The following is a 26621-nucleotide window of genomic DNA, read 5'->3' as shown; positions in this document are numbered from 1 at the left end:
TTGTGGATATCCTGAAAACTCGACTGGCAGTGAAGTCCCCAGGAGAGTTTTGGTCAGCTCTGGTGTATTCTGTATACACAAAGACAGAGAGAGAGAGAGAGAAAGCAGAACATATTTAAACAATGTTTTCATGGGTAATGATTCAGATGGACTGAACCAAATCATAGTGAACCTAGAAGATGTAGTAGTCCGACTGACAAACTGAAGAGTAGTAAATTGCCTGATCTGGATGGTATGCACCCCAGGGTTCTGAAGGAACTAAAAACTGAAATTTCAGATCTACTAGTTAAAATTTGTAACCTATCATTAAAATCATCCATTGTACCTGAAGACTGAAGGGTGACTAATGTAACCCCAATATTTAAAAAGGGCTCCAGGGGCGATCCAGGAAACTTAGGGTGATCCAGTCAGTTAGCCTGACTTCAGTGCCATGAAAAATAGTGGAAAGTGTTCTAAAGATCAAAACCACAGAACATATAAAAAGACATGGTTTAATGGAACAAAGTCAGCATGGCTTTACCCAAGGCAAGTCTTTCCTCACAAATCTGCTTCACTTTTTTGAAGGGGTTAATAAACATGTAGATAAAGTTGAACTGATAGATGTAGTGTATTTGGATTTTCTGAAGGCATTTGACAAAGTTCCTCATGAGAGACTTCTAACAAAAGTAAAAAGTCATGGGATAGGTGGTGATATCCTTTCGTGGACCACAAACTGGTTAAAAGACAGGAAACAGAGAGTAGGATTAAATGGACAATTTTCTCAGTGGAAAAGGATAAACAGTGGAATGCCTCAAGGATCTGTACTAGGACCCGTGCTTTTCAATATATTTATAAATGATCTGAAAGGAATACGACGAGTGAGTTAATCAAATTTGCAGATGATACAAAATTGTTCAGAGTACTTAAATCACAAGCAGATTGTGATAATTTGCAGGACCACCTTGTGAGCCTGGAAAATTGGGCATCCAAATGGCAGATGAAATTGAATGTGGACAAGTGCAAGGTGATGCAAATAGGGAAAAATAACCCATGCTGTAGTTACCCTATGCTACATTTCATATTAGAAGCTACCACCCAGGAAAGAAATCTTAGCATCATAGTGGATAATACATTGAAATAGTCGGCTCAGTGTGCTGCAGCAGTCAAAAAAGCAAACAGAATGTTAGGAATTATTAGAAAGGAAAATGATGAATAAAATGGAAAATGTCATACTGCCTCTGTATCACTCCATGGTGAGAGTGCATCTTGAACACTGTGTACAATTCTGGTCGCCGCATCTCAAAAAAGATATAATTGCGTTGGAGAAGGTACAGAGAAGGGCTACCAAAATGATGAAAGGGATGGAACAGCTCCCCTATGAGGAAAGACTAAAGACGGCTGAGGGGGGATATGATAGAGGTCTTTAAAATCATGAGAGGTCTAGAACGGGAAATGTGAATCGGTTATTTATTTTTTCAGATAATAGAAGAACTAGGGGGCACTCCATGAAGTTAGCATGTAGCACATTTAAAATTAATCTGAGAAAGTTCTTTTTCTTTTTTAAATTTAATATTTATTAATTTTCAATATTCACTTCCAGTAAATATAGTACATTGCGTAGAATAACATCCAACATAAATGTTTAAACAAACAGACTTTTCATCTCTTACTCAGTCATACATCTAGTTCTTATCTACTATTCCAAGAAGTATGGGGGAGTCATTTAAACATGGCGGTTTACAAGAAATTTTTAAACATATTTATAACACATTGACCGTCGTGTGATCGTAGCAGAAATTACTAATAGCTTCGAAAACTACAGGTTCTGGGGGTTACTAGGCTCAAGAAACCTCTGTAACTGGGCAGGTTCAAAGAAAATATATTTCACATTTAAATGTTTAATTACACATTTGCTGGGATACCTCAGACTAAAACTGGAACCCTTGACCACAAAATCAGACCTAAGAGCCAAAAATTTCTTGCGTCTCTTTTTCACTCAATGCACAATTAAATTCTGGAATTAGTTGCCAGGGGATATGTTTAGTGCAGTTAGTGCAGCTGGGTTTAAAAAAGATTTGGATAATTCTTGGAGGAGAAGTCCATTACCTGCTATTAATCAAGTTGACTTAAAAAATAGCCACTGCTATTACTAGCACCAGTAGCATGGAATATACTTAATTTTTGGGTAGTTGCCAGGTACTTGTAGCCTGGATTGGCCACTGTTGGAAACAGGATGCTGGGTTGATGGACCCTTGGTCTGACCCACTATGGCAATTTCTTATGTTCTTATAAGCCTGTACAATAAACAAAATATGAAATAATAGAATCGATTGTGGCAGATGGGGGAAGGTTTTATTTGCCTGCAACATCCACTTACCTTCATGACTTAAAATACACTGATTCCTTAAGTCATTGATACTAATATTATGTATAATACAGTTTCATATGTATACTGATGGATACAGAACTTATCCACTTAAGTAATACTACTAAACAATACAGAGATAGGATTGGACTGAAAGACATCCATTAAAGAAACAAGGGAAAATAATTAAAGGCATCAAAAAATATTAACATGGGAATGCAGGATTCCCTGACTATCTCCTCTGCGTCTCATCCATCACAAAAGATACAAACAATAGAATATTGGGTTAAATAAGGCCTCAGTTTATTGACAAATTTTCAAGTCAACCCAAGACCAATTCACAAGTTATCATAACATTTAATGCAACTTCTGCTATATCCTATCCCACCACATGCCAAGCTTTGGGGTGACCCGCCACCTAGCAGCAGTACCACCAATAATCTTACCTGGCTTCCAAAGCCGCCCGTCCAAATCCTAACTCCTCCTCCGGTGGTTCTTCACCTCCTCAGTCTCTCCCAGCCACGACCCAGCAGGGAAAGACATCCAACATGGTCGGCAACACTGCCACACCATTCCAACTCCGGAGGGTTTTAAAACCCCCTCTCCTACCCCCAAAATGTTTATTTACTTAACAATATCAATACAAATTTACATAACAGTCCATTAGGGCTCCGGTTACCCCCGACTGTGACAAACCATCACAACCAACATCTTTCAAGTCAAGAAACAGCATAGGATGAAAAACCGAGTGGGAGGGAGGGCGAAGGGAAAACAACTAGGTGAATGGTCAAAGGAAAATTTGAAAATGTAGCAGGTGCGGGGGGGGGGGGGGTCCCCAATATATATCACCAAAGGCATGGGCAGGATGAGGTCCATGTGCAAAAACAACCAATCCAGGGCTATGCATGCCCCAGCATGATTCAAATCCACACATGGACCAACTAAAACATCCCCCATAAGACCAATTCTCAATATGAATTACAATGGTCCCTGTAGGCCACGGGAAAATGTGACTTAAAGGTCATAACCCCCAGAGATAGTAAAAGGAAGGATAACAGAGTGAGGCCAAGACCAACTCCATGTTAATCATGGCAGTCAGAATTTTCTTAGGCTGCCTTATAAATCCCATGGTACCAAGGGCAGAAAATACGAGCACATTTATATAAAAAAAAAAAAAAAAAGCAAAAACTGTTTGCTAAACAAAAAGGTTTTAAACTTGTGCCTGAGGAAATCCAAAGAAGTCTGGTTCCATAAGTGGAATCCAACCATAAAGAAAGTTCTGCAATCTGCAGCAGTTCCATGTCAGTTTGTCACATACCGTGGTAACTTGTTGTAAAACCTTTGTAAAACCTCAACTGATAAAAAACAAAAAAAAAACACAACGAACTGAAGACACTATGACATGATAACCTCCCAGTGCTTTGCTGTGTGGTAGGATCAATAGAGATTTCTTACCTCCACAGTCTAAAATGTGCTATCAGTATATTTATCAGCATGTGCCATATAATCATGTTCAGAAATATTTGCTTTTTGTCTTTAACTGTCACATTTTAAGTGTTATCAATCCTTAAAAATGTAGTTTTAATAATTTTATATTTATGATTAGGAGCAACAAAAAAAATTATTGTTTGTTAAGAACATATTTTGAGAAATACACTATTATTTCAGAGAGATTTAAGTGTAGATTTAATACAGATCCTTCCAAGTTGTTGATTGTATAGAAGAAGCAAAGGTCTGAAGTTTATTTCTGTGCTAGAAGATAGCTTCTAGAATCTGGTTGTCATGCAGATGTAAGTATTAATCTGGGAAAGGCAGCTGCAGAGATAAGATCGACATTATCCTTCCTCTTAATTGAATGATCTTATCGGAGTTGGATAGACTAATAGCAGTTTTTCCCAATGACACAGGATTTGCTTCCAGCAAAATATGTTACTGCAGAAAGAGGAAAGTCTTGCCAGATCACATTGAAGATTTCTGCAGAGTTATTTTTTTGTTTGAGGGGTTTTCTTTGGGGGGGGGGGAGGGAGGTTTGCATTGTTGCACCACCTAATAGGAGAAGATATCTAAATTATTGTTCTGGAAAATATCAAACAGGTATAAACTGAATAATGAAGAGAGAGTGGGTGAAAGAATGTGTGAATAAGAAAATGTGAAAGACTTTCTACATGTGCATGCTTGCCAGTAGATGGATCTGGGAGCGTGTACTGCTGTGTGTATGAGAAGGTGTAAATGTGTGTTTGAGAAACACTCAGACACCGAGAAAACAAGTTTTTGTATGATATTTAGCCAGGGGGACAATGTAAGCTGAGTAGACCGTCAAGTGTAAGTATGTAATTAAATGACAAGGAAACCATTCATATGCCATATGAAAGGAATTATAATGCACTTTGGTTTTATCCTACAGTCACTAAAATTAAAAAAAAATTGACAAGTGTATTTAACTGAAGAACTATACTTACTTAAGAGAAGAATCCTTCTCAAAAGCATGGCTTTTGTTTGGATGACTGCAAAATGTCGACTATCAGTTTTAATCTGTAGAAATGTAAATGTTTCTTCAAACGTTTAGATAGGTCATGTGAGTATGCGGTACCCTAAGCTGTGACTCATTGCATGCTGCCTGCCTTCCAGTAGTTTTAGTCATCGCAAAGTGTGCATTTTTAACTTTGTAACACTTTCTCGAGAGCCATTTAATATATTTTTTAAATTATAACGTAAGGAAAGGTGATCGTTTTACTTTGTGATCCTGTGAATCAGTACGAGAAGGTGATTTTCAGAGTAATTCTATTACTTACGCTTCACCCACGTGAGTATCAGAAGTATATAAAAGTATAAGACAGCCAAGTGGAACAATAAAAGTACTGTGCTTCCATGCTGAATGTTTAGAGAATCAGAAGTTTATGCATGAAATTATTATATTGCAGAAAATATAGGCCATCAGCAGAAGATAATTTAGCATTCGGTGGTGAATGAAATTGATTTCAGAAAAATGATAAGCAAACAGTGTCCCCCATAGGCAACAAATAAAACCCCACAAAAAATTGTCTGCCTTTTTTTCCAAGCCATGTCTTTTGAAGTGAAAGCTTGAAACTACTTTCATCCTCCTCTCTCAGTAATTAGCCTAGTCGTGCTAAAATATATTATGAAATTATTTCGTTGAAATGGATAAGAAAAGGTTTCTAGATCTTTACACAGGGAAACTATTCTACTGTAGATAATAGAAGAACCATCTTTCTCTCTCCTTGATATGTTCTAACAGAGAAATCTGAAGCTGTTTCAGACACAAAAATGTGTGGATCTTTCACATTCTTCAGATGTAAAAATTTAATAAAAATTACTTATGCATTATGAAAACCAATTACAGATTTATTTTTTTTTTTTACAAAACTCAATTTTGTCAAACACTTATTGCCTAAATATCCCCTCTGCAAAATTAATTATCTCGTTTGCTGTCACTGTTGGCAAATTGTACTCTTATTCTGTCTTTGTGTCCTTATTTATCATTTCATTTTCTTTTAACAGAAGCGCTAGCCTCTGTGACCAGTTTTTGTCCTGCTTACATGTTATGCATGTACTGTTACACAGAGGTTATTATAATAAATGCCGATGATGGTCAGATTGCTAGTACCAGCAGTACATATGGTCTAGACAACATATTACAGTCTTTAATTTAAAAAAAAATCCCTGATTTTATTGCTGCATAAATTAAATTGTATGCTTTCATTTTTATTGCAAATAATTTCGCATTTCTCCTTTATATCCTGGTTTTTAAGTTGTGATGGCAAAGGTGGTAGCATTTTCTTTGTTAATCTGCTGAACTACACAATTAGTTCTCATTGGCTAAAAGAATTTGATGTATTATTATGCGTAAACACCAATACAGTGTTTCAGGGCCAGGAACAATCCTCAGAATGCACTCGGTTGTATTTTTAGTCATGCCTTTCTATCCCACCCTTCCCGAGTAATTCTCCACAGTTACCCTGTTCTGTAAAGAAGGACGTGCATTATGCTTTGCTGAAAGTCAGTTTCTGGTTCAATTGTTTTTAATCTTTCATAGAACAGTGCAAAAGTTCCAAAATGAGTGAGGTGATATTCAGTACTGAAAATAATCAAGAGAGAAATATCAAAAAATGCAAAAATGATTAAAGAAAATCTCATGCATGAATCACCTTAATGGCAACAGAAACACAAATCATTCTGCAAGTCCTGAATTTTCCAGTCGGGATGGGAAGGCGAGAATATATATATATATATATATATATTTTTTTTTTTTCAGTAGCATGAAGAAAAAAGATATTTATTGTGTCCAGACTAATTCCAGGATAAGCTGTAACTAGGAAAGCTACAAACAGAAGTGTAAGTTACAGTGAAGAGGTAAAGTAACAAAATGGAATACCATAAGTAATTATAAATGATGACTGAAAATGTGCACTGGTTTATTAGATATGTCCTAAATCCTATTCAGTAAGCGGTTCATTCTGCTTTTTCTCATTTGGCTTGCAAATATTTCTTCCAACTCTGAATGAATGCTGAAAAGGGTGAGAATTGTGAAAAAGAAACTTTTTCACACTTCTGATGCAAGTTAGGGGATGCTCAGCAACATCGCTATTCCTTCTCCATTGTCTCTGGCGAAACATTTTTCAGGTAACATTTCTATCTTATCAAATAAAAAGGAAACAATTTGCAAGGATTAACAATGAAAAGAAAGCTGCTAATCTGAAAACAAGCAGCAACAAACAAATGCCAAAAGCTGGCTAAAGTAAGCAAAAAGGAGTGACATAATCTATCCAGAGTCCTACCTGGGTGTGTGTTGTCAGTAGGAGAGCTTCTTCTGATATGTGACTGTTTCCTGTGCCTCTACAGTAATATATATACACACATACACCTCCCTTTCCCCACCCCCTCCCATCCCACATCTCAAGCACCAGCATACACACACACACACGCCTGCACATATTCATACCCACCAGGACACTGACTGATGGAATAACAGATGGGGACCCACACCAAGCCACTCACCCACTGCCCACCTTTCCAGAAAGAGCATGTCACAATTGAGCTCACTTTACCGTAACTCTTTAATGGGGACAGCTCAGTCTCCTGTTTCTTATTACGTGCAACACTGCCTCATTTTATGTCTGGCTATTAAAGGGGCAGCAATAACTAATGCTCAGATAAACTGTCGGATCACTCACCCAATTACAGCAGTACCTCCCCACCCCCTCCCCCCAGTTAATTAAACCAACCAGCAATGAAGTCCTGTTTTAAATTGTGCCAGAGGCCAGCATTCAGAATTAGTTAATTCATTAAAATGAATGAATGAATGAATAAATGAGTGAATGAATGAGACAATGAATACACTGAGTACCTGGAACAGTTACTAAAAAATGTATCATTTCTGTAAGCATTTTATATAGTGGTGACAGTATGCACTGCACTGAACATGGTAAATTGATTGTATTGTGCATGTTGTGATTATTTGATTATTATGTATTGTTTTAGAGTATTTTCTTTTTACTGTTCCTCACCTACAGCATTTGTTTGGATGGCAGGTTATGAATTAAATAAATAAATAAATAAAGAGATATGACAGCACAGAGACAGGGAATGATTAATATAATAAGTAGGGGAGTTTAATAAGACATTTTTTCCTACAAATTCTACTTTCTGACAAGCTTGACCTTCCATTCATTGTACATTAAAAGCACAAAGGAAATAAATAGACTGAAAGAGACTAGTTGTGTGAAACCAGCAAACAATTTAGAGTACTGGATTTCCAGGAGGACTAGCCCAGTTTTGTTGCTTGGTACATAAAAGGTTTGCTCTTCAGTGGGAAAGTAATATAAAGATCAAAGGATAAATAATTCAACATTTCTGTCAAGTTTTGGAGGGCTATGCTAAGATTTACTGATGCGAATGTGAAAGTGTTTGCACTTTGTTTTGGAGGTGCTGGTGATGGAAAAAACAAAAGAGGTAAAATTTTTAGATGCCAAAAATGACTGCTTCATGGAGCAGCTAGTCCTGGAACCAAGAGGGGGAGCTACTTTAGATTTTGCTCTCAGTGGATTGCCGGATCTGGAGCAAGGGGTAATGGTGGTGCTGCTGCTTGGTAGTAGTGATCATAATGCAATCAAATTTGATATAATCACTAAAGGGATTAAGTAAAACTACTGCAATAGTATTCAACTTCAAAAAGGGAGATTGATAAAATGAGAAAATTAGAAAGAAACTAAAAGGGGCAGTTGCAAGGATTAAAAATCATGGAGATGGCTTAAAAGGAGAAATTACTACCTATCCTGATAATTGCCTTTCCTCTAATGAGAGCAGGCTAATCCCTACCAGTGGGTTATGCACCTCTGCCAGCAGATGGAGATGGAGCAAAAGCGGTCACGGATATATAGTCCCTCCCTAACATCGGCCCGCCAGTATTCTCTGAAAAAGCCAAACTGAGGACAAATTGATTATACTTGAACATTATCATTTACAATCAACCACTCATGCTTCCAACCCCACAGGAACATTGAGCTCAGACAAAAAGAAGAAACATATTCATTAAACTAAAGGGCTAGATAAGCCACTTAACAGTCTTCAGTGAAGAGCAAGAATCACACTCTGCAAAATTCGCCCTGAAAATGCTAACCCAAAACATAAACATTGGCAGCCTAGGGTGGGTCGGGCATTGGCCTGCCCTCATTAGAGGAAAGGAAACCATCAGGTAAGTAGTAATTTCTCCTTCCTCTGAATTCAGGAAGGCAAATCCCCACCAGTGGGATGTACTAAAGCTAATCCCGAATAGGGCACGAATGCGGCATCCTCCCTAGCCCAAACATCCAAGAGGTAATGCTTGGAAAAGGTGTGCAGAGATGATCACATCGCCACTCGCCAAATCTGAAATTCTGCCCATGATACTGCCTGAGCCCTTGTGGATTGTGGTCTAATCTGTTTCGGTAAAGGAACCTCAGCATCCACATAGGTGACCATAATGACTTCTTTAACCGAACGGCTATCATTGCCCGCATCTACGGCCCTCCATGCTTACTGCCACCATGGACCTCAAACAGGCAATCAGACTTCCTAACAGATTTAGTCACCTCCAATTACCACTTTCATCTCTGTCTCTGTCCAAGGTGGGCAAGGAAATGGACTGATTCAAATGAAATTCCGAAACCACTTTTGGCAAAAAAGAGGAAACAGTCTGAAGCTGTATCGCTCCCGAACTTATACACAAGAAAGGCTCAAAGCAAGAAAGAGCCTACAGCTTGGAGACCTGACGTGCCAAATAGATTGATATCAGAAAAACTGTCTTCAAGATAAGAAGTTACAAGGAAAAAGTATGCAGCAACCAAAAGGTCAGACCTGCCAAAAATTCAAGGACCAAATTAAGCTTCCACTGAGGCATTGGAAGCCACAAAGGGCAACAAAGATGCTTAACAAACTTTCAGAAATGGGACACATTGGGATGAGAAGACAAAGGCCCTCCATTAACTTGCCCCCTATAACAAGCAAGGGCCAAGGTGTTACAGGCCAAGCCTTTAAGCAAGCCATCCTGTAAGAATTCCAAAATTAAAGGAATGTCCACTTTGAGGGGTTGAAAACCTCTCTCAGAACAGCAGGCCTCGAAAACTCTCCAAACCCTAACATAGGCTAGAGACAGAGTGTGTACCTGCTGCAATAGATCCTTCTCAGGCAGCAGCCTAAGGGGACTGCCCATCAGCAATCTCTGCAGTTTGGCATACCACAGCCTCCGAGCCCAATCCGGAGCCACTAAAAGGACGGTGTTGGTTTGACTTGCAATCTTCCGGATAATCCTATCAGAAACCAGGGCAAGAAAGCATACAGCAGGGCTCCACACAGCCACTCCTGAACGAAAGCGTTGATGCCTATGACTGAAAAATTGCGGAACTTTCACATCATTGAAGGTCGACAACAGGGCTAGGTTCAGGTGGCCCCAGCAGTCCACAAGGAGATGAAAGGCTTCACCCACTAGCTCCCATTCTCCTGGGTCCAAGTTTCTCCTGCTGAGGAAGTTGGCTCTGATATTGTCTTTTCCAGCAGTGTGAGAGGTGGATATTACTAAAAGATGTTGCTCTGCCCACACCATGAGCACATCTATTTCCTCCGATACCTGTTGACTCTTGGTTCCACCCTGTTGATTGATGTAAGCCACTGTCATCGCATTGTCTGACATTATTCGGACCACCTGAGCCTCTAGACACTCAGGGGCCTGGATTTACGCGAGCAGGACCTTGCGCGCCGGCGCGCCTATTTTCCATAGGCCGCCGGCGCGCGCAGAACCCCGGGACGCGCGTAGGTCCCGGGGTTTTTGGAAGGGGGCGTGTCGGGGGCGTGTCGGGGGCGGGGACGGTCGACGCGGCGTTTTGGGGGCGGGATGCGGCGTTTCGGGGGCGGGCCCGGGGGCATGGTTTCGGGCCAGGGCGTTCCGGGGGCGTGGCCGCACCCTCTGGAACCGCCCCCGGGTCGGGTCTCGGCGCGCCAGCAGCCCGCTGGCGCGCGTGGATTTACATCTCCTTCCGGGAGGCGTAAATCTATGGATAAAGGTGGGGGGGGGGGGGTTAGACAGGGCCGGGGGGGTGGGTTAGGTAGGGGAAGGGAGGGGATGGTGAGGGGAGGGCGAAAGAGAGTTCCCTCCGAGGCCGCTCCGATTTTGGAGCGGCCTCGGAGGGAATGGATGCAGGCTGCGTGGCTCGGCGCACGCCGGCTGCCCAAAATCGGCAGCCTTGCACGCGCCGATCCAGGATTTTATAAGATACGCGCAGCTACGCGCGTATCTTATAAAATCAAGCGTACTTTTGTTTGCGCCTGGTGCGCCAACAAAAGTACGCGATCGCGCTTTCTTTTAAAATCTACCCCTCAGTGAACTGCAAACACTCTAGCTGAACTGCCTGAGCTTCGAATCAGTTGATGCTCCACTGCCACTCCTTTGCATTCCATGACATTGAGCCCCCAAACCCAGAAGTTTTGTATCTGTTGTGAGCACCAACAAATGCAGTGTCTCCAGGGAAACTCCCTTCCTGAGATGATCCACCTGTAACCATCAGTGCAACTGAGACCTCACCTCTAATGGTAGGAGCAGCCTCACTGCATAGTTCTGCGACTGTGGGTTCTATCAGGAAACACTGAAGAGGTAGCATACATGCCCTTGCCCAGGGAACCACTTCCAATGTGGCAGCCATTAACTCCAGGTCCAGTAGATAAGACCACACTGTTTTGTTTTGTTTTTTTAAAGTATATTTATTTGAATTTTTCCATACATCTTTAACAAACGTACAACCTTTGCAAAACTCTACAAAGTATATAAAAAATATATATATACTAAAACTAGACCCCACCCACCCTCCCACCCTCTGCAACATTGTCAAGTAACAAAACAGGTGCATAAAACGATGAAAAAAGTTTCTGACTCTCTTCTCCTTTTCCTTCCTTTCTTAATGTCCAACAGTGGATGATATTAATGCCATCTCAGGGAGTCTCTTCCACACTAGTAACTTCCCAATATTCAGTTGATTTCTTGGGTGGTTCCTCTCGAACTTTTCCAAGGGTCACTGCAGGAGCCAATACTAGGAGTGAGATAAGCTGTAAGAGCTGCCCATGTCATCGAGGTTTGTACAGATCTCTTTGGCATAGTCGGGGTAAGGATCACATGTTCCATGGAGCACAAACGTACCAAACCTTTGAACCATAGCTCATGACTGGGGCTATTTGGGTTAAGCCAATGTTTCAAAACAATCTGTTTACCCACCAAGCCTGCTTTAAGTAAAAATAGGGTTTCCGAGGGGGATAGTTGTAAGTAAGAGGAATCCACAACCCCAAAAAGCCAGAGATTTGGGTTGGGAGGCAACTTTCTCTTCAAAAGCAGAGAGCAGGTGCAACACCCCTTCCTCCAAAAAAGGGAAATGGGCACACAATCCCAAAAACAATGAAAAAAGGTGCTCTCGGGGTTCGCACATTTTGGACATTGGGGGGATGGGGAAAACCTCATCTTATAGGCTCTAAGAGGAGTAATATAACTTTGCCAGAGAAATTTGTAGTGTGTTTCTTGCAAAAGAACATTTTCGGAAATGACAGGCAAGTCTTTGAAACATTTATGAAATTCTGCATAGGACAGTGCAAAAAGATCCCATTTCATCCATTTATTATACAAAGAGGTCAGAAAATTAGGGGCGGACAAGCCCAATACTTCCTGATAGTAGTAAGATACAGTAGTTTTCCCCCGTCTACCCACTTGTATTATGTCTCTCAATTTTTGAGTTTCTGAAGTCTCTGTTAAGGAGGGTTTCATGGACTTTATAAAATGAGTAACTTGAAAGTATGCATATAGGTCCGATGCTGGTAGGATATATGTGTGTTGCAGGGTAGAGAAGGGAAGTATATTCCCTGTTACAGCTTCCTGTAAGTCATATATATATGTCAGTCCCCAGTTCCGCCACCGGGAGAAAACGCTACTATCCCTTCTGGGGGAAAATAAATCATGACCTGTAATTGTAAGGATCGGGGTTAAGATATTTGGGACACAACCCAGTCTGCGTAACAAACGCTAGGCTTTCCTACAGGTACATAATAAGTCCTGTGATTTTATATGAGGAGGAACCTGGTGTGAAGGGAGTTGTAACAATGGGTTAAGGGATGATACTCCATACTAGGGATGTGAATCATTTTTGAACGATTAAAATTATCATCAGATAATTTTAAAATCGTCCTAAATCGTTAGAGTGCACGATACAATACAAATGCCCCCGATTTATCGTCAGGGGCATTTGTATTGTATCGTTAAATAGGGCACGGGAATTATTTGGGGGAGGGCGGGAAAACCGGCACACCAAAACAACCCCTAAACCCACCCTGACCCTTTAAAACCAATTCCTTACCCTCCCCCACCCTTCCGAACCCCCCCAAAATGTTAAATTACCTGGTGGTCCAGTGGGGGGGGGGTGTCCCGGCGCGATCTCCCGCTCTCGGGCCATCGGCACCATTTTGGCTGCCACTAATTAAAATGGCGCCGATGGCCCGATAAAAAAAACAACCCACCCAACCCTTTAAATCGACCCCCCTTAGCCTCCCCCACCCTCCCGACCCTTTTTTTTTAGGGAGGCCCACGCCGCTAAAAAAAGCAACCCACCCAACCCTTTAAATCGACCCCCCCCCTCCCCGACCCCCCCCAAAACCTTTTTAAATTACCTGGTGGTCCAGGGGGGCCTTGGGGAGAGATTTCCCATTCCCAGGCATCAGCTGTTCTAAAAAAAAATGGCGCCAATGCCCCTTTGCCCTTACCATGTGACAGGGTATCCGTGCCATTGGCCGGCCCCTGTCACATGATATGAGCATCTTTACTCATCAGCCCCTATTATAGAGTATAGTATAATAGGGGCTGATGAGTAAAGATGGCCGGCACCATCTTTAAAGATGGCGCCGGCCATCAGCCCCTATTATAGAGTATAGTATAATAGGGGCTGATGAGCAAAGATGGCCGGCGCCATCTTTAAAGATGGCGCCGGCCATCCAGTGCTCCTACCATGTGACAGGGGCCGGCCAATGGCACGGATACCCTGCCACTTGGTAAGGGCAAAGGGGCATCGGCGCCACTTTTTTTTAGCACAGCTGATGCCTGGGAACGGGAAATCTCTCCCCGAGGCCCCCCTGGATCTCTCCTCTCCCCAAGGCCCCCCTGGATCTCTCCCCGAGGCCCCCCGAGGCCCCCCTGGACCACCAGGTAATTTTAAAAGGTTTTGGGGGGGTCGGGAGGGTGGGGTCGATTTAAAGGGTCGGGTGGGTTGTTTTTTTTTAGCGGCGCGGGCCTCCCTAAAAAAAAAATTAGCGATGTGAATTGGAATCGGAAACGATTCCAATTCACATATCTTAACGATCAGATTCCCCCCCCCCCCCCCCCCCCCCCCCCCCCCAGCCGAATCTGATCGTTAAGACAATCTGGCACACGATTCACATCTCTACTCCATACCATTCCAATAGGTATGGATAGGGAGTTACCGTAGATAGGGCAAATAACCAATCTCTGACATGTCGAATACTACAGGCTAAATTGTAAAACAGTAAATTTGGACACCCCAAACCCCCACTTTCCTTCGGACTTTGCAAAACGTGGAGAGGCAGTCGAGCTCGTTTTCCTTTCCAAAAAAACGAGTGTAGTGCCTGCTTGATCTTTTGGTGGTCTCCCTTAGAGATCCATAATGGGGCCAATTGGAGAATATATAACCACTTAGGTACCAAAACCATCTTAAAAAGCTGTATTCGTCCCGTTAGTGATAGGGGGAGGGGTGTCCATCGTCGTAAGGTGTCCAGAATAGAGGTTAGTAAAGGCTGTACATTCACCGTGTAAAAATCCCCCACTTTTGTTGGGATATTTAGGCCTAAATATTTTAAAGTGCCTTGCACCCACCTAAGAGGAAAATTACCCTGCCAATGAGCTTTTAGATCTCCAGTGACATCCAGAGCCTCTGATTTATTGCAATTTATCCGAAGGCCTGCGAAAAGGCCACATTGATTTTGAAGTGCAAGTACCTCTGGGAGCGATAAGTGAGGTTGGGTAAGAAAAACCAAAAGGTCGTCTGCAAAAGCCGCAATTTTAAATATGTGGCGAGGGCCTCCAAAGCCCTTCACCAGTCTGCACTCATCGATTTTCCGTAGGAGGGGGTCTAGAGATAATAAATATAGTAATGGTGAGAGGGGGCAGCCTTGTCTCACTCCTTTCTGAATTGTCACTGCTTCCGAAAGACAGCCGTTCACTAGAATTCGGGATACGGGTTTGTTATAAAAAAGGGATATGTAATGTAAACCCCCCCCCCCCCCCCCCCCGAATGCCAAAACGTTGTAGAATTGAAAAAAGATACCTCCAATCTACCCGATCGAAGGCCTTTTCTGAGTCAAAACCAATAATGAGTGCTGGGATGTTTTGTTGTTGGCAAATATTCATAGCAGTAAGCAGCTTGATTATATTTTTGTTTGGTTTTTGACTTTTGACAAAACCTGCTTGATGTGGAGAGACTAAGCTTGGCAGCAAGACATTTAGTCGTTCTGCCAATGCCTTAGTCAAGATCTTAAAGTCGCAATTTAGTAGGGAAATGGGCCTGTATGCCGAAGGGCAGGTAAGATCCTTCCCAGATTTTGGAAGAACAATGATATGGGCGTCCGTAAAAGAGGCGGGAAAGCTTCCCTGCGAAAGCCCTTCTTTAAAATAATTTGTTAGGGGGGTTGAGACATAAGGTGAGAGAATTTTGTAAAACTCGTAGGATAACCCATCTGGACCCGGGGATTTTTTCAGGTGAGACGCAGCTATGATTTGGGATATTTCATATGTCTGCAATGGTCTGTTCAAAAAGGCAAGTTGGGAAGCCGAGAGAGTAGGAAGGTTCAGCCCTTGAAGAAAAACTTCTTCCTCCCGCTCTCCCCCCAAGGTGTCCACTGGTATAGTTTACTATAAAACTGCCTAAAAGCTTCACTAATTTCAGTGACCTTGGAGGTGATCTGTCCCAAGGGAGTTTTTAAAATGGTAACAAATGATTTTTGGTGTCGGGGTTTTGTTAAATTGGCCAGCAGTTGGCCGGGTTAGTTGCCAAATTTAAAAAAAGATTGTTGGCCCTTCCTGATGTAAAATTATGCTCTGGTATCCAAAAGGGTATTTAAGTGGCCCAGCACACTATAAAATTCTACTCTAGTGTGAACTGTATTTTGTTGCAATAGCTTCTGTTTAGCTCCCTGAAGTAGGGTTTCTAAATGAAGGATAGACTGATTTAGCTGTTTGTTACGAGTGTGAACATATGAAATAATTTCCCCTCGAAGAACTGCTTTCGCAGCTTCCCAATAGAGATGAGGGGTCTCCTCATGCTGTTTGTTATTTGTTGCATAATCCTTCCATCGAGCTTTGATATAATTCTGAAATTGAACATCATCCTTGAGAAAGGCAGGAAAACACCACAATCGGGTGTGATGTGAAGGTAGCTGGGCCCGTATATGTATGGAAATCGGGGTTTGGTCTGATATGGCCATAAGCTCAATAGTGGCAGTACTTACTTCAAAAAAAGTTTTGTGAAGAAATCAGGATGTAATCAATGCGTGACAATGTGCCATGCGCTCTGGAAATGTGCGTGTAGTCCCGTTCGTTGGGATGAAGTGTTCTCCATACATCTAAGAGATCTAAATGTTTGCAAAGGTAACCGACCCCGATTGTTCTCTGACTCAAAGGTCCCAACTGGGGAGGGCTTTTATCTATAGAAGGATCGTGTACACAGTTCAGGTCCCCCACAACATATAACGTTCCCCTAGTATGAAGGTGCAGAAGGTTACGTATGTTCACAAAAAACTCATGGTTATATGCATTTGGGGCGTTATTCCAGACACCTATTATAATAATATAACGTCCCTCAGGGTCTATGATAATCCGGGAGACCTGGAGGTTTGTGGATTTATTGATTAAAATTGCCACCCCACCTTTCCGATGGAAAGCTTCCGCATAAAAACAACTACCCACCCATTCTCTATGCAGTTTTTTACTCTCAGGAGCAGTGAGGTGTGTCTCTTGGATACAGGCCACATCCGCGTGCAATCTTTTAAGGTGAGACAACACCTTTTTCCTTTTCACTGGAGTACCCAGGCCATTGACATTCCAAGAGATTAAGTTAAGCATTTAGATATGAGAGAAGGGGAGTTCTCCAAGGTATTACCAGAAATATAGTGACAAGGGAAGGCCCCCAGCTCAGCCCTCCCCGGTCCCCCACCACGGCCGTGGTACCACTGCCAGATTATACATATGGAAACACAAAATACGATACGATAGTCACTCATATCTTGTGTTGGGTAGTACCAGTGGAAGGAATTTAAAACAGAGAGAACCTGGACAAGAAGTGAAAGGACCAAAACAGTATCCAACCATTCCACCTGTTTGAAATGGATAAGGGTCTTTGAAATCCCCTTCCTCCCCCCTCCCTCTAAACTTCCTCCCCTCTCCCTCCCCCCGCCTCCACCCAGGTCCATTCAAAGCCCCCCTATGATAAGGAGGGATGGAGATCCGAATAATGTGACCAGGGCCCTACTCTCCTAAAAGATAGGAGTTCACACGAAGTTTTGGTCCATTTTTTTTTCTTTTTTTTTACCTCAGGCTGCTATCTATGGACTCTTTCCATGGAGTCTCCTTAGAATAAGTTCTCAGTCTAGTGTTGCTGTGCAGGTCGGTCAAAATAAAATCTTCCAATGTGAAAAAATTTAAATCGCAGTGGGGTACAAAGTGACCTGCTGTTTGTTTTTTTTTTCATACAGGCAGAAAATTAAAATAATAAAAAAAGGATATTAAAAAAAATATATATATATCTTCTATAACATCACGTCCAGATCAAGAAGCTCACCTGATAAAAGCTGTATCTCCACTGCTGTTGCAATAAAGAAAAGAAAAATTAAAGACGAAGCAAACGGGTCTGCAGTCAGTGAAAATATTACACGGGGCCTTCTACCATTTAGACCCCTCAGGCACGCACTTCTCCCCAACTGCAACCGGGTGACGATTGGGCTCCGGGGCTGTAGTCTCCAGCGTGCCCAAAAAAAAAAAAGTTCTTTATTTTCTTTTGAGAATATTATAGAAAAAAAACCTGCGTGTTTTGTGTTCAAAAGGTCTAACAACGGGTTTCATTTCCCGATGTCCATGGTATTCAGGAAAGTTTGTGCTGCTTTAGGTGTATCAAAGAAATGGTTTTTATCGGCGTGCCAAATTCGTAGTTTGGCCGGGAAGAGTAGCGACAACCGAATCCCCCGTTGATGCAGCATGGAGCAGACCAGGGAGAAGCTCCTCTGGGCCTCTGAAACCATTGCCGAAAAATCCTGGAAAATGCGGATGGTATTGCCCTGATAAAGCAACTCAGTTTTGGCTCGCGAGGCCTTCCAAATTTCAGCTTTATGGGCCGAGTTCAAGATCTTAGCAATGATCGGCCTTGGGCGGTTTTGGTCTGCTTTCCTGGCTCCCATGCGGTGGGCCCGCTCTACTACCAGTTTTTCCTGCAGGTGGGGGAGCATTAGGGACTCCGGCAGCCAGCCTTCCAACACTGTGCAAAGTGTTTTTTCTTCCACTCCCTTGGGAAAGCCCAGGAAACGTAAGTTGCTCGTCGTGCTCTGTTTTCTAGTTCGTCCACTTTAATTTGGAGATCTTTTATTTTTTTATCGCGGTCGGCCATTTTGCCGTCATTTTGGATTGTCTCATCTTCTAGGAGAGAGATCCTATTTTCGATGTGATCTATGCGGGCCAACATGTCCGTTAATGTTTCTTTCACTTCTCCCAGCTGGGAGGTAATATGTTGTAGTTTTTCATCTAGTGCTTCCCTAATCGCCTCCTTGATTTCCCCGATGGAGAGCGCCGGGGGGGGAGGGGGGTGCTCACCATCTCTGGCGGTCGCCATTTTGGGATCGCCGGTCTTTGGTTTTTCTCTCTCCCTTTTACCACTTTTGGATGCCATCGATGGAGAAACGTTTTGCATATAGTTCGTGATGGATATAAGCCCTCTGGGATAAGGTGGTCCGTACCCCTGTGTCGAGCTTTTTAACGAGTAGATGAACCGCGATGGTGGGAGTGGGCCCTGGAGCCAGTAAGAAAAACGTCCTCCTGGCTCACGACATCACGTGATCCCCTAAGATCACACTGTTGAGCGAATAGTGTTTATCAGGGTTCAAACTCAAGACATCAATCTTTGGATACAAATCTCCAGCAGAAATACTCTGCCCTGCTTCGTATCAAAGTGAACTCTGAGATACTCCAGAGTCTGAGCCAGCTGCAAATTTCTCTTGGCCAGATTTACCACCCAGCCTAGCTCCTTTAGTAAGAAAACTACCCTGTGAGAAGCCTGAAGACTCGCTTCCACACTCTTGGCCCAAATCACCGAGTTGTCCAGATAGGGGTGAACCAGAATGCCATTTCTGTGTAAAGCTGCCGCTACCATCACCATGACCTTAGAAAAGGTACTGAGTGCAGTGGCCAGCCCAAAAGGCAAGGCCTAAAACTGATAATGACAATTCAGAATGGCAAACCATAGGAACCATTGTTGTTCCTGGTGAAAGGAAATATGCAAATATGCCTCCGTGAGATCGAGAGACATGAGGTATTTCCCTGATTGTACTGCCATTATGACAGAGTTCACTATTTCCATCCTGAAACGAGTGACTCACAAATGAAGATTGGCTCCCTTGAGATCCAGTATGGGTCCAAAGGATCCTTCTTTCTTGGACATGACAAAATTAATGGAAAAATGGCCTGTATTTTGCTCAATTCAGGAACAGGAATCATGGCTTTCAGATCCAACAGCCTTTGCATTGTAGCTTCTACTGCTACCCTCTAGAGCATATCTGTCTCAAACCACTTTGAGGACTCATTGATCCAAAATAATCTGGACCCATCTGTGATAAAAATGAGATAGGCAACCATCTATCTCCTGCACCAACAGGTGAGTCTGCAAATCTTCCTTGAGAAGAATAAGGTGCTCTACTTCCGGAGCCCACATCTTTTCAAGGTCTTCGGGGGCAAAAGTACTGAGATCTGTTATAATTCTGCTAGCGGGTTACTCCTGAAAAGGGAGGAGTTAGCAATCTGTTAGAATTCTGCTAGAGGGTTGGCAATCTGTTGTAGGACCTGCTATGCGGATGGGAGGAGCTAGCAGAGAGAATAGCAGTCTGATAGAATCCCCTCCCCAAAGGGGAGGAGTAGCAATCTGTAGTGAGCTGCCTTCTATGGGTCTGCTAAGGAATGGCAATATGTTATGATATAGACTGCAGAGTTGACAATCTGTACCAGTGGAGTACTGGAGATGGTGCACAGCTGGACAGAAAGTAATTAGGTGAATCCTTGGGCCAATGGCAGATGTCAGCGCCCCCAGGAGCAAGTCCCGAGAGGGACCACCGGCTAGGCTGGAGTATGGAGACAGACACAGATAGTTCTTTTATTAGATAAGAAGTATAACCACCAGAGGTGGCAGTAGTGAGATGGTATGCCCGGCAGGGCTGAAGTCCCTCAGATACTGGAATTGCGATTCCCAGGTTGCTGAGCTGCAAAGAGACTGCAGATAGTGAATAGACAGGGTATGCAGAAATACATAGCCAGTACTAGATGAAAACTCACGTAAGGTATTGAGATAGCTCAGTAGCTGGAAAGGGTTAGGCCCTCGAGGAGCGAGTACCTGGTTCCAGGGAAAGCTCTGAGAGCGCGGTGTTCACTCACAATAATCTGTATCTGGAATAGCTTCTAGTCAATAGAGAATCTTCAGAGTGTTCAGGAACATAGGCCCTCGAGGGGCGAGTGCCGGTTCCTATATACCATCTGAAATAGTTACTTGCAAATATCTGTACATGCAATAGCTTCTGGACAAGGAGAATCTTCAGAGTATTCAGGAACATAGGCCCTTGAGGAGCGAGTACTGGTTCCTATCTGTAGTCTGAAATAATAATTCACAATGTCCGACTCTTGCGATCGCTTCCAGGCAATGGAGAGTCTTCAGAGAGTTTAGGAACATGGGCCCTCGAGGAGCGAGGACTGGTTCCCTTCTGTAATCTGAAATAGAGAAAGAGAATGAGGCCCCCGAGGAGCAGGTACCCCTGGTAGGTCCTTAGAGGCAATGCTGCAAGAGTGAAGCGGGTCTGAAGGAAATCCCGCAAACAATTCTTTGGGTGCAGAGTAGTCTTTGGACAGCCGAAACTAGTCCAATTGGAGTCCTTGCTAACTCGAACTGTTAGCAAAAGTAAAGACCTTTTATGTTGGAAGCGGATGACATCAATACAGGGGGACGTCCCTGAGGTTCGCGCCCTTGCTGGTACATACTTTGGAGTGCGCGCACCCTAAGTCATCAGGAACATGGTGGATCCACAGCGTCGAGCTGGCCCAGGGACGCCGGGGAGAAGCGGAATGGAGACGCCATGGCATCAAGCCATCCATCAGGCATGGAGAGAGTCGCCACACAGGTAGAGAGGGTGGAGCGAGGGCGAAAGCAGGCACGAACGCAACAAGATCTGTGGAAGGGACAGATCTCTGGGAAGAACTTCCCCTATAAGGCCAAAAATATGGGTAGTCTCAAGAGTGCCCAGTTGCCCGACAAGTCCAGGAAACCAGCTTCTTGTCCTCTGGCAAGTGAGGGACCTGGATTTCCCCCCATTTATTTGCCATTTTCTCTAACTCACTGCCAAATAAAAGCAAATTTTTGAATGGCTGCTTGGTGCTATAACAGAAGCAACTCCTCTAACAGCTGTGAGAGCAGGTCATAGCTCACATCAAAAAAGGCAGCCCTTGGTTCTACCATAGGTCTACTATCTGAAATGGCGCTGCCAGATTCTTGAGAAAGATGCAAGGTAGTTCAAGCTAGCAGGGCACAACAAGAAGCAATTTACAAATTCATCACCACTGCCTCAAAGGCTTGCTTTGGGATAGCCTCAATTCTCCTATCCTGAGCATCCTTAAGAGCTACACCTCCCTCTACCAGATGGTGGTTGGTTTCATGACAGAACACATCAAAGCATCCACCTTAGGGAAATGCAACTGCTCTCTGGCCTGCGGATCCAAGGTGTATAAACCCACCAAAGTGTGCCTCCTTTTAAAGGATGCCTCTAGCAACCTCCATTCCAGATCAATCAACTCTTGAATCACATCCAGGATGGGAAAGAAACATGAAGCCTTGCGAAGGGTGACCAAAATGGGGTCCATCTTCTGCACTCCCTGAGGAATCACCCCCACATACTCTGAGGGTCTTCAAAGTCTGAGAGATCAGGTTCAGCAACATCTTTAAGAAATGGAAATTCCAAATGTGGGGGAATCTTCCCTTCCTCAACAGGGGAACCACCACCATCATCATTGGTGTTGTCTTGATCCCATACATTTGACCCGTGTCAGGCCATGTTGCACAAAGGCAGTTGACCATGGTGGCAAACATAGGAGAACTCTGAGTGCATGTACCTAAACAAGAAGGTATTTGTCAACACAGACGACCATCCCTGTAGAAAGGTCTGTAATCCCTGGAAGAATTCCACCCAGGTAAAGGAGGACAGCTCCATTCCAGGCCCAGTTGGCCTGAAGCTAACATCCTGAGAACGAGTCTCCCCTGAAGGCTTGGCATGTGGATCAACCAAAGGAGGGATACCCGCATCATGTTGTCTTCAGTCCCACTCTCCTCAGACCGAGGAAATGGACTATAGTTGGTAAAATCAGAAGAAGGCAAATCCCATTGAGTATCCAGGCAGCACTGACACAAGCTTGTATTAGGCTCCAGTTGTATCGCCCTGATGTGGCATTCAGCACAAATAGATAAGCGCTTAAACTTCTTTGCCACTGGTGCCATGGTTGTAAATGTGCTCAGACATATAGGTATGCACCCAGCTAGATACACAAAATGTGCGTCTAGGTAGTCGCATGAACAAAGCACGCACAAACTAGATGCACAAAAAACATGCATCCAGTTACAAACATTTAATAAGCTCGCCCAAATTAGGCACAAAAAACATACATCCAGGTATACACACTTAAAAAGCACTCCATACTAGGCACACAAAATGTGCATCCAGAAAGAAGGACGTCAAACCTGGATGCACAGAATGTGTGTCCAAAGAAACCACTCAGACACACACATGCATCCAAAAGGGAACCCAGATGTAGATGCACAATGAGGTGCACAGGTGCATGCCAACAACACATGCCAAAAGACAGGTGAACTAACCACCACGACCTACCATGCACCAAAATGAAGAAGCCTGAAAGCAGGGCCTAGCCAAAAGGCTGCTCAACCCGCTGTGCCTGAACTAACTCCGCACCTCACAGAACTCCCCAGAGATGTGAGTGGGAGAAGTTAAATGCCGAGGAAACAGACCCAATAGGAAAACTCCTCACTAAAGAGTTCCTCTTCTTCCTCCTCTTACTTTTTTTTAATAAATTGAAAACTTTTGTTCCATCTCCATCTGTTGGCAGAGGTGCATAACCCATTGTCTGCAGATTGACCTGCCTGAATGCAGAGGAAATGCCATTTTAGAAGCCTAGATACAATATATATTCCATGCATTAAAAAAGATTGAAGGAAGACAAAATGACTTCCAGCATGATTAAATGGTGCTGTGAAATAGGCTATTAAAGCCAAAAAGGCATCTTATAACATAACAACATAAATTTGTATACTGCCTTCCTTAGATATAGTCCAAGCCAAAGCGGGTGACAAAACAAAATACAATAAATAGCAATATATCTAACACAATTTAAATATACAAATTAATTCAATTCATAAGAATAGAGAAAAGGAGAAAAGAAAAGCACTTAGGCACTGGTAAAACATTAATAAGGCAGGCCAAAAAAGATTTTGTCAAGAAGCTTGCCATAGAGGTAAAAACTAATAATAAAACCTTTTTCAAGTACATTAAAAGCAAGAAATCTGTGAGGGAGTCAGTTGGACCACTAGATGACTGGGGAGAAAAGGATGCCCAGAGAAGACAAAACCATCACAGAAAAACTAAATTAGTTCTTTGCTTTGGTCTATATTGAAGAGGATATTAGGGAGATTCCCACACCAGAATCATTGTTTGAAGGTGATAAGTTAGAGAAATAAAACTGGGATGGAGTTAGGATTTTACCGCCTCTAGGCACTTTTGGTGCTTTCATTCCCTCCACCTCCTAGACGAGGCTGTTACAGGGTAGCAGAGTGCTGTTCTCTGCTGAATGAGAGTCAGTGGTGCTGGAAGGCAACAAATTATTAGCCAGCCTGCTGCCCTAGGTACAGACAATCAGTGCTGACCTTAAAACGTGGCTTTTTAAATGTGCTTATGTGGAGAACGGCAACTAACTAACAATAGGCTTTTCCTTTGCTTTCGGTTTTTTAGTCTATTTTACATAGTTATGTCTCTTAGCTGTGCTCCCATGATTTATTATTGCCTTTTGTTAATTATATATTTTTAGTATATAGTACTTTGATTATTTTAACAGCTATTGCTAATTGTTTTTACTTCTTTTTAAATATTTTAGCTATTATTCTTTTTATTCTATCATTATTGTATTTTCCTTGTTTAAAATGATTGTAAACCGTTGTGAAGGTTCCCACTGATTTGATGGTATAGAAAACTAAATAAACCTTAAACCTATTGACAAATCCAGGGCTGTCTAGCAGTGAAGGATATCACTATTCAACTGGAAGATGTATTAGAGCAAGTGGATAGGTTAAATAGAAACAAATCATCAGGACCTGATCGTATTCATCCCAGAGTTCTAAAAGAACTCAAATATGAAATTAATCTGTAATATATCATTAAAATCTGCCACTGTACCTGAAAACTAGAGAGTAGCCATGTAATACCAATTTTTAAATAGGGCTCCAGAAATGATTAGGAAAACTACAGACTAGTAAGCCTGATATCACTGCCTGGCAAAATGGTTGAAACTATAGTTATGAACAGAATTACTGGGCATATGGCTAGGCATGGCTTAATGGGAAAAATCCAACATGGTTTTAGCAAAGAGAAGTCAGATCTTACCAATTTATTAGAATTCTTTGATGGTGTGAATAAACATTTTGGGGCAGATTTTAAAATGTACGCGATCAGCGCACACAAGGGAGTGCACACTAGTGCACCTTGCGTGCGCCGAGCCCTTGGGGAGACCAGCTGGCTTTCCCCATTCCCACCCCACCTTCCCCTACCTGTCCCGCCCCCCAGCCCGAAACCCCCCCCCCCCTCCTTTGTTGTGGAAGTTACACCTGCCAGAGGCAGGTGTAACTTGTGTGCTCCGGTCAAGTGCTGGCACGCGATCCTCCGTCTGCCCCGCGCCGTCCCCTGCCCGCCCATTCAGAAAAGCCCCAGGACATACGCACGTCCCAGGGCTTTACACGCGCCACTGCGCCTTTTGGAAATCGGCCCGGCGCGCTTAGGGCTTTGAAAATCTGCCCCTTTATTTAGATTCCACTTTTAGCTGTAGTTCAAACTGGATTATATTCAGGTACTAAAGGCATTTCCCTATCACCAGAGGGCTTATAGTCTAAGTTTGTACCTGAGGCACTGGAGAGTAAAGTGACTTGCCCAAGGTCACAAGTAGTGACAGTGGGACTTGAACCCTGGTCTCTCTGCTTTGTAGCCTGCTGTGCTAATCACTAGGTTTGTTTCCCCACTCTGTGGAGAAGGGTCAATATGTATCTGGATTTTCAGAAGGCATTTGATAAAGTCCCACATGAGAGATTCCTCAGGAAATTACAAAGTGATGGAAAAGGATGCAGTGTCCTACTGTGGATTTGTAAATTGGTTAAAAAATAGAAAACAAAGTTAGTCTAAATGAAGAGATGTGAACAGTGAAGTGCTCTAGGGATCTGTAGTGGGACCAATGTTGTTTAATATATTCATAAATGATCTAGAAAAAGGAGCAATAAGCGAGGTGATCACATTTGCAGACAACACAAAATTATTCAAAGTAGTTTAAACACAAGCCGATTATGATGAATTGAAGGAGAACATTTTGAGATTGGGAAACCAGGTATCTAAATGACAGAAGAATATTAATGTGGACAAGTGTAAAGTGTTGGACATAGGGAAAAAATCCTAACTATAGGTACACAATGATGGGTTCCATATTTGGAGTTACCACCCAGGAAAAAGACCTTGGGATCACTGTAGACAACATGAAATCTTCACCTCAGTGTGTGGTGGCAGCAAAGAAAAAAGCAAATAGAATGTTATAAATTATTTGGAAAGGAGTAGAAATCACCAAGAATATAAATAATAATGATGATGAATATAATAATTTCTCTCTATCAATCCATGGTACACACACAGCTTGAATACTGTGTATAATTCTGGTTACCTCACCTCAAAAAAGATATAGCAGACGAAGAAAAGGTACAGAGAAGAACAACAAAAATTATTATGGAGATGAATCAGCTTCCTTATGAAGAAAAGTTAAACAGGTTAGGGTTTTTCAGTTTGGATAAAAAAACAACTTAGAAGGGATATGATAATGGTTTATAAAATTATGACTGGTGTGGAATGGGTAAACAAGGAATTTGTAATTACACTTTCAAATAGTACTAGGAGACACTCCCTGAAACAGGTCGTGGATTTAAAACTTGTTGCCAGAAAATCTGATTAAAAAGATTTAAAAAGAGTGTGGACAAGTTTCTGGATGACAGATCCATAAATAATTACTAACCAGATAAAGTTTGGTTTCTCCATTCTTAATTCTTGCAGAGAGAAATATGAAGCAGACTTTCATATTGGAATATGCTGAGTACTTCCAGGTGGCTTGGACTGGCCACTGTTGGAGCAGGATGCTGGG

This window comes from Rhinatrema bivittatum, chromosome 3 (assembly GCF_901001135.1).
Source record: "Rhinatrema bivittatum chromosome 3, aRhiBiv1.1, whole genome shotgun sequence".
In the NCBI taxonomy this organism is placed as follows: domain Eukaryota; kingdom Metazoa; phylum Chordata; class Amphibia; order Gymnophiona; family Rhinatrematidae; genus Rhinatrema; species Rhinatrema bivittatum.
Note: the sequence above shows the minus strand (reverse complement) of the source record.